Source organism: Lucilia sericata, unplaced genomic scaffold, assembly GCF_015586225.1.
Source record: "Lucilia sericata isolate MDLA Ls3-8-SP2 unplaced genomic scaffold, ASM1558622v1 Contig000000F_arrow, whole genome shotgun sequence".
NCBI classification, from domain to species: domain Eukaryota; kingdom Metazoa; phylum Arthropoda; class Insecta; order Diptera; family Calliphoridae; genus Lucilia; species Lucilia sericata.
Window position 1 is genome coordinate 3,554,878 of NW_023994042.1, and position 14,656 is coordinate 3,569,533.

At 28.7% G+C, this 14,656-nt stretch overlaps 1 protein-coding gene across 6 annotated transcripts in view; it reads right to left on the reverse strand.

Moving 5' to 3' along the window:
- Positions 1-14,656, reverse strand: part of LOC119606237 (adenylyl cyclase 78C) — a 107,683-nt gene that overhangs the window by 59,711 nt on the left and 33,316 nt on the right. The window lies entirely within an intron of this gene.

Here is a 14,656-nt window from a genome sequence, read left to right on the forward strand (position 1 = left end):
GTATTTAATTTATATGGGAGGTGCCACGCCCCCTAATGCTAGTCCGCCTACTTTTTGTCCTAAATAATTATATTGACACTAAAGTTGCTCCGACAAAATTTGAGGACTCTAACTGTTATATTATCTAAAATATACGGATTTATTATTTTCTTAATATGGGCGTGGCTCCCCGCCCACTTGGAATTTCAAAATAAAAAGTAGCCTATTACCTATTCCAGACATACAGGAATACGCTGTGAAATTTAAATAAAATCGTTTCAGCCGTTTAGTAGTCTATAACGTTCAAAGTTTGAACTTCAAACATACAAACAAATACACATTCATTTTTATATATATAGATTAAATATAATACAATTTCACCGACCTTTTTTTTTTTTCTTTTTCAAAATTCCATATAGTTTGTATTTTATTAAAATTTTTAAAAACTCATTTTCTATTCGATCTTGGATTATAGAACAAAATTTATTATACTATCATTCAGCATCAAAATCTCAATTTCTATAAAAAGTGGACTTGTTACGTTTGCGCACTAAGCTAACGAAATATTTCAGTTTAATAGAAATATTTACACACTTTTAACTAAAATGCACTAGCTATCGGGCTTTCTTTGTAAATAACATTTTTAATGCTGCTGTTTGCATTATTTATTAAGACACGTTGATTTGAAGCAGATTGAATTTCGAAAAGCTCGAGGTTTATCATATATTAATTTTAGTTAACTACATTAAATAAATCTATAATAAATTTTTAGCACAAAAAATTATGAAACGCCATTGAAAGCCCCTCTCAAAGTCTTTTCACATGATATCAAAATTTCATAACATTCCTTTAGTTGAAATATGAAAAAATGGTAAAACCTTAAAAAAATTACGTAGGTCAACAAATTTTGAGAAATGATATCTTAGAATGAACAAAGATTTCAAATTCGGTGGGAACATCATTTTTTCACCATACAAACGGGTCCACCCTAATATTCATAATTTGTCTAATCCTACTTTTAATATCCTAATTTAACACTTTCAATAGACCTTAGGAACAAAATTAACCACCCAATTTGACACAATTATATGATATAATCTATAAACATTAGACCACAAAAATAAGAATTAAGTTTATGACAAATAAATGTCCTTACAATCATCACTATAAACGAACACAACAATTAAGTCACGTTTGCAGTAATTTTTTCAATTGAATTGTATCGATACGTTAATTCCCAAATGCTGATAAAGTGTTCGTACATTTATTTTAGTTTGTCTTATTGCCTTTTGAGGACTTTTCTCAATTAAAAGATAATTAAATAATGAACAATAGATTAATTGAAAAAAAATGCTAAAAATAAAAAAATATTTTATCCTTAAAGACTAAGTTGAAAATGTTTTCAACAGAGGGATTAAATTCAATTATGTTTTCTATTAAATTTTAATATGTATTTTTAATTATATTTCTTTACAATTACTGACGCATTACATTTCCTTTGCGAGTACAATGGATGATTATGATGATGGTGACTAATTAAAATTCAAATTTGTGTTTTTTGTTTTGATAAGTTTTTGTTAAGTGACTTGAAAGTCTTCTAAAACAACCTTCACTTTCAACGCACTGATAAATAATTCAGCGGAAAACATAAGAAAGGCACTTTTATATTATAAATTTAAAAAAAAAAAGATTTGTAAAAAATCCTTTATAAGAATTCTAAAAAATGCGCCATTTAATATATCATTGTAAAATGACATACATAAGTATATACTAAATACATTGTTACATTATTTCTAAAAGTAAAGAAGTATGCATGAGTTTCTTGACCTTTTATATGATGGCCCTTCTACATACATATGTATGTATGTGAAAATAGAACAATATCCTAGTCTTTTTAAAATTATAACTAGGCCTATAAAATTAAACTCATTTATTTCCAGCAATTTACTTTGTTGCACTCACGCATTAGTACAATTTTCAAGGAATTAACAACAATTTTCTCAATACTCTTATGCTACTTGAGGTGCATACAGTGAATCAATTAAGTTTTTTGCATACCATTTTCAAGAGTGTTTTGGATCTTTTCCAATTGACAACAGACACTATGTAAAATAGTAAAATCAAAAAGAAATATTAAATTGTTTGTGCATTTGTTTATTAAATCGGAAGTCTAATCTAATAATTGATTATTATTTTCGAACTAAAATCTAAACTACACAATTCATGTTAAGTCAAACAATCATAAATATAGGTATATAGGATAATGAATCGGTTAAGTAATGTCCAAATTTAGTGTTACCAACACTGGAATATCTGGAACTTGTGATTTTAATCTACAGACATAATAGAGATATTAAAGCAAACTGAAAAACAAAATACTTTTTAAAATCTCACTAATTATTATCACGATTTTCTTTTTATAGAAGAAAATTAAAACATAAAAATTTGTTCAGAATATGTTTTTTCTTAAAATTTATAAAATTTCACATAGGCAAATAACTTAATTGATTCACTTAACATACATTCCCATTGCCAAATATTTGACGTTAAAGCGTTACGACCATTTTAGCCATAATTTGAACGAATAAGAAGTTTTTTTTGTATTATTTTATTATGTGAACACACAACAACGAAAATGAAAACATATTAAGAAGCATTGACAGCATAATTAATAATTTTACAAGCTTACAAAACAATTAATATTTTATATAAAAACCATTAATTACATTTCATTTTCTTCAATTTATACACATCATCGGAAAAGATGGGGTATATTGATGTTGCTCTTCCGTTTGTAACGGATCGAATACAAGATTTTAGACGAACAGAAATGTTTATATACTATATGGCTCATTTACTACAAGAATGTCATAACATTTCTTAAATTTGATATGAATAATATGATAAAAAAACTTTCTACAGATCACTCTAATGATTGAATCGTCGAACATTGCAAAAAGGACCTAAGTATTTTCATATGTACATATGTATAAGTTGGTCATCTTCCAAAATTCACTATATTTTGAAGGTGCGTATATAATATTCGTCATAGCCGAATATACATATGTATGTAAATAACACATTTACTTTCTCGATATACATATGTATATACATGTCATAACCACATACATACATAAATCGCTCACTTACGTCAGTAGCGTCCTAACTAATATGTTTTGTTTATGTAAAAGTTATTATGCTGAATTTCATCGTGATACTAATAATAATAACAGAATTATGGAATTCAAGCAATTTGCTGAAGGAAGGTTTGCATTGGACTGGGGTCAGATGAGGCCTCATACAAAACTCATTTATTCCGGTTTTTTGTAAAGATCGGACCACAAAACTAGTAGTAAGAGATTTACTACTTACTAGTATCACAATTAAATTTGCTATAAATAACAAATATTTTTAGGATCGGGCCATATTTGTCCCTTTTCATTTAAAGAATTATTCATAGAATCAGTTTTTGAAAAATTTTGTGCTAAGAAAAATATCAATGACTCAATTGTTAACGGATTTTTTAAAAAGTTGTGTTGAACTCATGAATAAACATGGTTGATATAGGAACCGTACATTGAAAAATAGTACAGCTCCAATATAAAATCAGAAAAATGATTGCTGATGAAATACTCCTATATTTCTCCAAATTACTTTAATATTATATATGTATATCATTAAAAAGGTCTCAGCTTCAGCTATCTAAATCCGTTGAGAAACAAACATAAACGATATTCAACCATGTTATTGACTTTTAAATGCATAAAGGTTTATTTGACTGTAACTCAAGATTTTGGAGGTGTATGGAAAATTAAAAAAAAAAAAAACTGATTATTGTTAAACTCAGAATTTTTACTTTTGTCACATAGTGTAATTTAATAAAACATAAAAAAATAATCGGTGTGAGAATGATTTTTGTTTGTAATAAATGTTAAAACTAAACCATTTGTCACATATTTATATTTTATTATCCACGATTTAAAAGTTATTTAGAGAAGAGATAAATAATATAAAACCAACGTGTTTTTCTATGAAAGCATAATTTTAGTGTTAGAGCACTTTTAAAGTAAACGAGTGATACAAGCATGTATGTATGTGTTTGTATGTATGTGCGTTTATTTATAAAGGATACAGGATATGAAGTGTATTGAAAGAAAAAGTGCTGATGTCAGTTATTTTTTAGAGCGTGAACTTTTCGAAATATTACTCACAAAATATTTAGTAGTTTTTTGCGCGAAATCCACATTTATCGTGTTGTTGCTATTTGTTAATTACAGGTGGGAGTAAATGAAATACTTATACACATTTAAGGAAATATTAGATATACTATCCAGCAAAAACTTTCATTACAAAATAAAGGATTAAAATAAAAAAACAAGTGAGAATGTTATATTCGGCTGTGACGAATCTCATATACCCACCATCAAACCGTATGCCTTAAAAGGAATGCTCCCCTATAAACATCAGGGTTACTCATCAAATTAACTGAAGAGGACCTTATATGAGAGATAGGGTTAATAATTGACCGTTTTTCATAAAATTGTTTTAGACCAATTTTGGATCATACAAAACATCTTTACATCGAATATCACTTATCGACACTTTCCGCATGAAATTCGGTAGGAAGATTTACATACGTTCCCATACATGTTTCTTATATAAAATTTCATAACTTTTCACGTATTTTTAAGTCAGCAAATATCGTTAAAGTAATTTTCGTATGGACCGATCCTCAATACATTTGGTAGAGAGGTTTTAACTTGTATAAAAAATATTTGTGTCGAATTTCATCGCTTTTCTGTATTCTGTATTTTTAAGCCAGTAATGATCCTTTAAGAAATTTTTTGAAGGGGACCATATATGGAGAGTAGGGTCAATTATGGACCGATCCACATAAAGTTTGATAGACAGATTTTGGCTTCATTGAAACTTATGTGTGTCGAATTTCATCACTATACTCGTATTTTTAAGCCAGCAATGAGCGTTAAAGTCATATTCTGAAGGGAACCTTATATGGGGGGTAGGGTCAATTATGGACCGATCAACATAAAATAAGCTAGGGAGATTCTGCATCATATGAAACTTATGTGTGTTAAATTTTATAAATATACTTTTATGGGTGTATGACCAATATTTCGATGTATTACAAACGGAATGACAAAATCAATATACCCCCCATCTTTGTTGATGGTGGGTATAAAAATTCCGTAAATTTGATCTTATCTTGGGAAAAATAATTACACTGAGGTCAGGATTTTCAATCGCTGGTAGGGAACTGAGGACCACTCAAAAAAATATTTTTCTCGTGTTCGTACATTAAAATGCATCGATTGAGAGGTATTCCTACATTAAATTCTTAATAAGCCTATTCCTCGGAACATTCTAATATTCTAAGGAAAGTGATGAGTATTAAAAGTCATATTAAACTTCTTATGTATATGTTATTATCAAACCAAAATCTGATACTTAAATAAAATAGATTTCATGTCAAATCTTGGTTTTCACCCAGAAAAGTACATACAAATTTAACAGATTATATGTAAGTCATTACTATACTACATCAAAGTAATGTATAAGTATTAGTTATTATAAGTAAAATAATAAATCTGTGCAGCCGTATTTATAAACTCCTTTTACAAAACTTTACGAAAGTATTCTATGAAGCTAAAGCTTTACAAAAACACGAAAGTTTACCCTTTGGCATGCTTAGGTTCAATTTCTGAAAAAGCTAAAAACACTTTTATTTTCTAAAAGGATTAAAGAGTACATTTCCAATGTTTTACTTTAAATATATTTTTTGACCTTTTTTAAGAAATCCAATTCTTAATAATTCGTTAGTAATTATTATAGAAGAATATTAAAAAAAATATTGAGTTTTATATCATTATGAAATGCTTATTTTGTGTACATTAGGATTCTTTTACATTAAAGTGCAAAATTAATTATTTAATGCCGAAATTTTAGGAAATTCTGAAAAAAAACTATTTTCCCTTGTAAATGCACCTAAAAACTTCAGGGCCGTTATGTCACCTGTCAATGTTATCCTATCAGTCTAATTGTTTGCATGATATAGTTTTACAGCCTAAAGAGCAATTCTCGAGGGGGTGGTCAAAATTCGAAAGTTCATATTCACACTCGAATATACTTTCATATATACATACTTCAAACTTATTTGATTTTGTAGCCGCTATACATATTTGTATGTAAATGACTAATAACTAATAATTTTTATTTTATTACTTTTATTTCCTAATGTCTTCTTTAGTGGCTAATAATAATTTCGCAATGGGTACAAATTTATATTTTTTGTTGTTTATTTTTGCGTTTTCACCAATTTTTTTTTATTGCATAAATATTTATTACAAATTAAACAGTATAAAAGAATACAAAGGGACAGTCTGGACAACATAAATTCATTGTGTGAAACAGGAGTGGGTGATGGTTATTGTTGCTTGATTGAATGTTTACTGAGTAAGTACATAAATCATATTTGTATCGAATTTCAAAATAATATCAAAATACATTAGGGATTTTTCTTAAAATGTTTAGTAAAATTTAATAAATTGAAAATTTTTATTGCTGTGACGTTATTGTGTTCCATTGCATACTTTTGAGGCGTTTTTGATTTTACTTTAATTTGGATTTTATTTAATTGAATACTTAAGCAATTTCCTAGCTAAGATTTCACTTACCGGATAAGCAGGCAAATAATAATGTATCTAGTTTTTTTTGATGAATACTAGATATTTTTCCGCGATGTCCAAAAAGTAACTACTCCGCTATAGTGTAGGGTTTAAACATACAGATTGTTTTGGTAAATTTTTGTAGCGATACAATATTCACTGTCCTTTAATATCAATGTTTGTACAAATGTGTAGTATATTTTTTTGTTGCCACATGTAATCATTGTATTAAACAACAAGTTGAACCCAGCAAAATCTTTACTTACTCGGTAAGTAGGCAAGTAATATTGGAGCAAAGTGTAAGTACTTACTTTTTGGGTGAATAACTACTTATTTTTGTTCGACGATGACCAAAAAATAACTGGTTACAAATGTGCTTACCCGACTTTTCTGAATTTAAAACCTGCTTTACAGTTATTTTCTATGTTTATTTGTCTATTCTCTTACACAATGCTTCTTAAAAAAACTTCTAATATCAACTAGGGTTAGAACCAGTAACTAATTCCTTATTAGGCATATGCTATAGACAATTGGTTATAAATCCTATTTAAAAAACCATATTAATGCTATTAATAAGGCCCATTCATTACCAAGTAATGTATGAAAAAACTACATTACCTACAATACTCATTACCAGAATTTGAAAATATTTCACTGAGAAAGTTTAAACAGATTGAATTTTGTAAATGTGTTTAAAAACTATTTTGTTTTTTTTTTTTGGAAATAAACATATGAAACTATACCAACAAACATTTCAATTAAAAAATGTTTTACATTACACTGATAATTAAATTTTATTTTATATTATTTTTATATTACCTTAAGTAAATAAGAACAAAATCGTATTTTCGGACCATATAACCATACATACAACCATTTTATTGTATTGCCAAAAAATTCAATTATTTTATATTGAATTGAATTGAATTTGTTTGCTGTTTAATGAGAAAATAATAAAAAAAAACGTCAACGATCTTATTTAATTCAAAATTCTCCCAATGGCGTTAAACGTCGACTCCACCGCCTTTTTCGTATTCAAGCTTAATATGTGTTTATTTGTCTGCTAGTCGGTTTGTTACGCTAGACCGATTTTCTTGAAATTTTCACAGTGCCTTCCTATATGTCCGGAAGGAACTTTAGGAAATTTTTCAAGTAGGCAAGGTGCATACAAAATAATAAAAAATTATAACGATATTGGCAAAAAAGTGCTTTTAAATTTCGGTTTATCGAATAAAACAGAAAAATGTTTAACTGTGTAACAAAAAGGCACAGCCAGGCAATGGCACATTCTTCGCCGTTCCCAAAGATGAAAAGAGGCGTATGAATTGGAGTGCGATCAGCCATAAGAGACTCTATCCAAGTTCTCGAACATGCTTGGATCAGTTCAATTCATCACGACTAATAACGGCTGGATGAAAGCAGCTTTTATTACCAATAGCGGAGCCAAAAGCACTGTCGTCCCTCCCACAACAGTTAGTAAAACCTAATTTATATGTTGAATTTCATGGTTAAAGTAATATTCTGAGGAGACTTTATATGGCAGGTAGGGCCAATTACGGACTGATCGTCATAACATTTGATAGAGATTTTATATCCATTTGTAAGATAGTTTGTGGGTTAAAGTTAGTTTTTTAGGGGGATCTTATATGGCAAGTAGGGTATATTTTGGACCGTTCATCACAAAATTTAGTAGATAGATTTTGGATCCAACTTTTTCAATTATTTATTGTTTAATTTATAATGCCAAGTTTCATAAATAATGAAAACATTGAGCCAACCAATATGGAATCAGATGAGTTTTGTATTTAAATAATTCAAGTCTTCCATTCTATACTATCGGGAACAATTTTGTTAAATCAACCTTCTTGTTCAAAGTATGACCCGTTTGTCCTTTGGACAGAAAATGCTGTACCAACAAATAGTGTCTATACAGTTATAAAAACTTGTAAAACGTTTGTAAGCCAGGAAAATCAAACAGAATAAGACATATAAAATATATAAAAGTTTGCAACTATATTTTAACATAATACAAATTTAATATTTTTAGCAGACATTTTTTCTGCGGAATCTGCAAAATATGTCGGAAAAATTCGTACTTTAGAGAGGGAGAACAAAGATTTACGGTTTATACTTCTTAAAACAGAAATGGCCAATCGGTAAATAAAATATTTACTGAAGGCCAAATAAGAAAGTTGAAGGGGTCGAAGAAAATAGTGTGGAGATGGGCGATATCTCCTATGAATGCTGCTGAGCCAAGAGGTTACAACCGTCTTTATCACAAAGGATTTCCATTACCTCACGTAATCGCACTACATCGCTGGTGCTAAAAAATAAACATTGCTGAAGGAATTCTTTACACTTCGATATGTTTCATAAAACAAGCTGCAGATCTGGCACTCGAGGATAAAATTTGTATCCTTGCGTGCGACGAAATGAAAGTTGCAGAAAGTTTTGAATATGACTTCATTTATGATGTCGTTAAACAGGCCTAAATATATGTGCAGGTCGTAATGGCTTGCGGCCTCAAAAAATCGTGGAAACACTTAAATTTATTTTATTTTATATTAAGAATAATACATATAAGATTAAGTTTTTCACTACACTATAATAAGCACTAAGATACACAATCTACTCTAAGATAATATTATTAGATGTTAGGGATATCGTTATTTATTAAATATTTTTATTATATTTTCCCTTTAGATAAGCCATGGTTCTGAGGATAAAGTGTTCACTTTTGTGGATGCTCCACATTTATTGAAATTGGTAAGGAATCACTATTTAGATACCGGCGTAATATGTAACGACGAGCACCTAACACCGCACACCATTGCCGATGTTTTAAAACATACTGGTGAAACTTAAACTTAATGATGAGCATCTCTTAGTCAAAGGCACTGATATTGATGCATCTTTTACTTATATAAAAAAAACAAATATCTTACGGGTAGTATGCGCACGGATTAGATATTTATAAATCAATTGAGACTGCTGAATTTTTTCACACAGTTAATGATTGGTTCGATGTTCATAACTCGTCGATGAATACGTATGGACTAACAGCTTAATTACAATTGGAATCGCAACCGTTGTCGACAATGAGTTTTCATACATTTTGTATGGAGAAAAAATTACCGTCTTGTGGTTGATATCAGGGTTGGCAAATTGAATTTTCAAATTGTACAATACAGCATTAACAATTGTACTTTTTTGATTCCATTTGTACCAAATCATTTTTTTTTTTTTTTTTTTTTTTTTGAAATCATATATCAGTATGAAGTATTCTCAACATTAACAGTTCATCTATATCTATGGGCTAGATAAGTCATTAGACTAGTAAATAAACAAGTCCATTTTGTCACCAGATTGGTCCATAGACCAATAGGGAGTCTATAGACTCCCTATGGTCTACACAATAGAGTAGTCTATAAACTAGACAATAGACTACCCTATAGACTAGACAATATACTAGTCTATAGATTATAATGTTATATATTAGTCCAAAGGCAAATACATAGAGATGTCTATAAACTAGATAATAGAATACCCTATAGACTATACTCTAAATACTAGATAATAGGATAGTCGGTAAATACCGCAAAGGTTACTTCATAGACTAGTCCCTAGACTAATTTATAGACCAGACCATAGAAAATTCATTAGACTACGCCAAAGTATAGTAAAATGTACTATAAAAGTCTATTCAAAATAGCACTTAAAAGACCCTTAAAATTATTTCAAATCGGATAAAATAAGTCCTAAATAAATAATAAATAATTGTGGAAAATTAATACTCTGGCTGTAATTTCTTTCAGGTTTCTAAACAATATGAGAGAATATAAACAAGAATTACATATATTTTTCCTCAGAATTTATCGAAGGACTTCCTACCTTTGAACTTTATGTCAGAAGTACAATTTTAGATTATTATTTCAGTAAGAAAATGAATTTAAAATTGTACAAAATGGGTCATTTGTGTACCATTGTACTTTCGAAGATTGAATTGTACCAAAAAAGTACAATTGTGCCAATTTTGCCAACCCTGGTTGATATAGATTCCCAGCAAAAAATAATTGATGTCATACTTTACAAACGACATCTTAATCACATCTAAAAATGCGATTGCATATTTTTCGCTTCTATAAACCAAATATTTCCTTACAAATAAAAACCGAGTTAAAAGTGAGGAAAGAGATGTTGAAAAGTCATTAAGGATCATTCTCACTATAAAGGCTCAATTTTATGTTTCACAGTGCTAAGTAAAAAAATTTACAATAACAAAATACATTACACACAGAAAACAGATCGATTGTTAATCGGTTAACATGATAAATATTTAGTTAAATTAATTAAAATTGTATAGATGTTATTGAAAAACTGTATAATTAACTGATTTTCTATATTTAGAATTAAAAAACCATAATATTAATCGAATTGTGATTGTAACAATTTCCAAATCAATAATTTGAACTGAATTCTATTGGTTATTAAATTCATTTGTGAATTCAGTAAATGCAGCCGACTTTTATTTAGGAATAAAATGTAAGAACATCAAATATTAGTCTCTGTAACCGAAAAACAGTAGAAAGTAAAAATATTGACCACTGCAACCAATTATCAACTGATAAAATTATTTAAAATTTAATTACGGTTAAGGGAACCAAATTCGATGTTCACAACCGATCAATTGGTAATTATATTTGACGTATACAAAAATAAATAAAATAAAATGATTTTATAATTGAATAATAAAACTATTAACAATTAAATGTAAATTAATACGGAAAATGGGATAGAAAAGGTAAGTTTAGTCTATTTTATATCTTAACATCTATTTTGTTTTATTTTCCTATAATCTTTAATAATTTTACAGCAGCGGAAAAACGTGGTATGGTTGTGTTCCATTGGAAATGTTGGACAGAATTAAGAGCAAAATCCCTGATACATAAATAAAGTTTTTACCATCAATATCTCAAAACTAGAGAAGAAAAGTGACTATTTTATAATAATAAGTTTTGTAGGTTTGTAAATGTACATTTATATTTTATTGTAATTATTTTAAACAAAATAAAATATATTTTCAAATAAACATAATCCACAAATTGGTTTTAATAAATAATATTTCAGTTCCAAATACCGATAATTTCGATCCAGTTTATCGAATAATAATTTAAAATAGTTGCGTACACCATATATTCAGTAACAGGAACCGAATTTTACAGTAGTTGCAATCGAATTATGGGATAGTTGTGAGAACCGACTGAATTCGATTAGAAACAAATTCGGTTATCACAACGAATCTGTTTTCTCTGTGTACTTTTTAATTTTTATCATATTTTTGTTGAAATTTAATTTGGTGTGCTGATCCAGAAAATTCCCCATGATTGAATACTTGTGTTCCAAATATTAAATTCTTTAATTTTACGAAAGTTACGAATATTGATTGTCTCTGCCTCTAGACCCCAACTTTAAGTTATAAAAGTGCATTCTACAAATATTTGGGATAGGACTACGTTAACTGGTGGCGAACCGAATCCGAAGTGGAAAATGTATTTTGCAAAAATTTTACCATAATAAATATATCAATTATCGTTCCAATATGATATAAAACACAAAAATCGGTCTAAGATTATTACAAATTCCTCAAATCACAAATATTTAAAAAAAATTAACACATTTTGAAAAATATTCTAATAAAATATGGCATTACGTTAAATATATTCCTATTAACATAAAAGTGAGTTTTTATCTTTATTAGATAGTGTAAACCATATTTATGACTATATCCCAAAACTCCAGTTTCAAACTTTAAGCAATTTTATTAGCAAAATTTCAAAATTTTTAGAAAATCTCAAAATTAGTAAAGAATTAGGTCTATATCTCTAATTAGGTCTATATCTGCCACAGATTAGCAGTACATGCGATTAAAATTTTGAGGATTTCGGAGAAATTTTTTTGGTAATATTTTTGATTACAAGTCTTAATTCCTTACTGTAAAACGTTTTCAAAATAAAAATTTCAAGAAAATAGGAAATATACAAGTTTTGGTAAAATAGAATAATTTTAACCCATAAACTGTGAAGGTCAAATTCATGCTATGAAATATTGAGAAATTTTCTTGAAACCATAGTGATAATATTATCTTGTTTTCAATCGATTTAAATAAAACTTAGGGAAAATACTTAACGAATGACATCGAAAGAATCGAAATTAAATTTATGAAACATTTTATGAAAAACAGTCAATAATTAACCATATCTCTCATATAAGGCCCTCTTCAGTTAATTTGATGATTAATATCACTCTGATGTTTATAGGGGTGCATTCCTTTCAAGTCACACGGTTTGATGTGCCGAATCGCACAGCCGAATATAACCCTCTCACTTGTTTTATATTGAGTTTTGCAACTTAAATCGTGGAAGAAATCCGCACCAAATTAAAATGTATTAATTTTTTTCCAATTTACTTTCTTTTACATTTAGAGTTACCAAGCTATTCATACTTTCTATGAACAAAAATCATGTATTTAATATTTTCCTGTGAATGCCAACGAAGGAGAAGACAAAATAAACTATGAAATACAAAAACAAATAATAATAAAATGGCTACAAATCCGCAGCCGCACTATATTTAATTAGCTTTTTCTATTGGAACCAGTACCACGTTTCTGTATTTTTCTCGAATCGAGAAAAAAATTAAAATATAATAATCTTCCAGTCGTTATTTTTAAACTGTATTCATTAAAATTCAATAAGAAATGTTTGAAATCCTTGTGTTCATCCTGTTTTACACAAGATGATCATGAATTTTTTGACAGATTTTCTCGATGCGAGAATTACAGAAAACGGAACCGCATGCGCAGGTTTGTATTTCTACCCTAAGTTCCATATAAAGAAATTACTAAATGATAGTACCCTCACTACGGAAACTAAACTTGTGCCGAGTTATCTAAAAACTAGATAGTTAAATGGGTTTTAACAAAAAGTCGCTGATGAAGGGTATTTAAGATTCTGCATATCCGAATATAGCACTCTAACTTGTTTAAAAAAGCTTTTTTTGAAAGTATGCACTAACATTCTCCTTTTTGATAAAACTTTCAGAGGTTGTCTAGGATTTTTGCTCATATTTATCTCCGTTATATATGGACGGATTTTGCTGATTTTTAATAGAAACTTCTCGTAAGCATGTCTGACAGAATTATTGAAGATTTTTATCCCGAAGACATCTGGGGTTGTCTAGGATTTTTGCTCATATTTATCTCCGTTATATATGGACGGATTTTGCTGATTTTTAATAGAAACTTCTCGTAAGCATGTCTGACAGAATTATTGAAGATTTTTATCCCGAAGACATCTGGGGTCTTCAGAAAATTGATTTGAATAGACGTACAGACGGACATAGCTTAATAGACTCAGCTGTCTATAAGAATCCAGAATATATATACTTTATAGGGTCGGAAAATTATATTGTCGAAATTACAGACGGAATGACAAACTTATATATACCATTCTCACTAAGGTGAAGGGTATACATAATTACAGTATTGTTCGAAACCTAAGCAACTTTTTTTGGCATTGTACATAATGTGCTATATTTTCTATTTCAATTGATTTATTCAAAATTATATAATTGATTTGTACAATATTATGTGTCTACATTATAATAACAAAAAAAATTTAATTCCATTTCGCTGTGAGTTACAAGAAAATAATAACTGAATTAACTCCATAGTTAGATGTTCGAAACTTAAGCAACTTTTTGATCTTCTTATGAAAATCGTTGGTCCTTTTGAGTTTCAAACACCTTTATGGAATAGATTAGTTACTAGTATAGTTCGTAATGAATTCCAATAGGATTTTCAGCCATTCGCCAGCTGCACTGTTTTCTAAACGAGTTCCGACCCAGCGCTTCAGAACGCCGAACAGCATCTCTAAGGGATTTGAGTCAGGAGATGTTGATGAGCAATCAAAGTATTTGGGTCCTATTATACGATA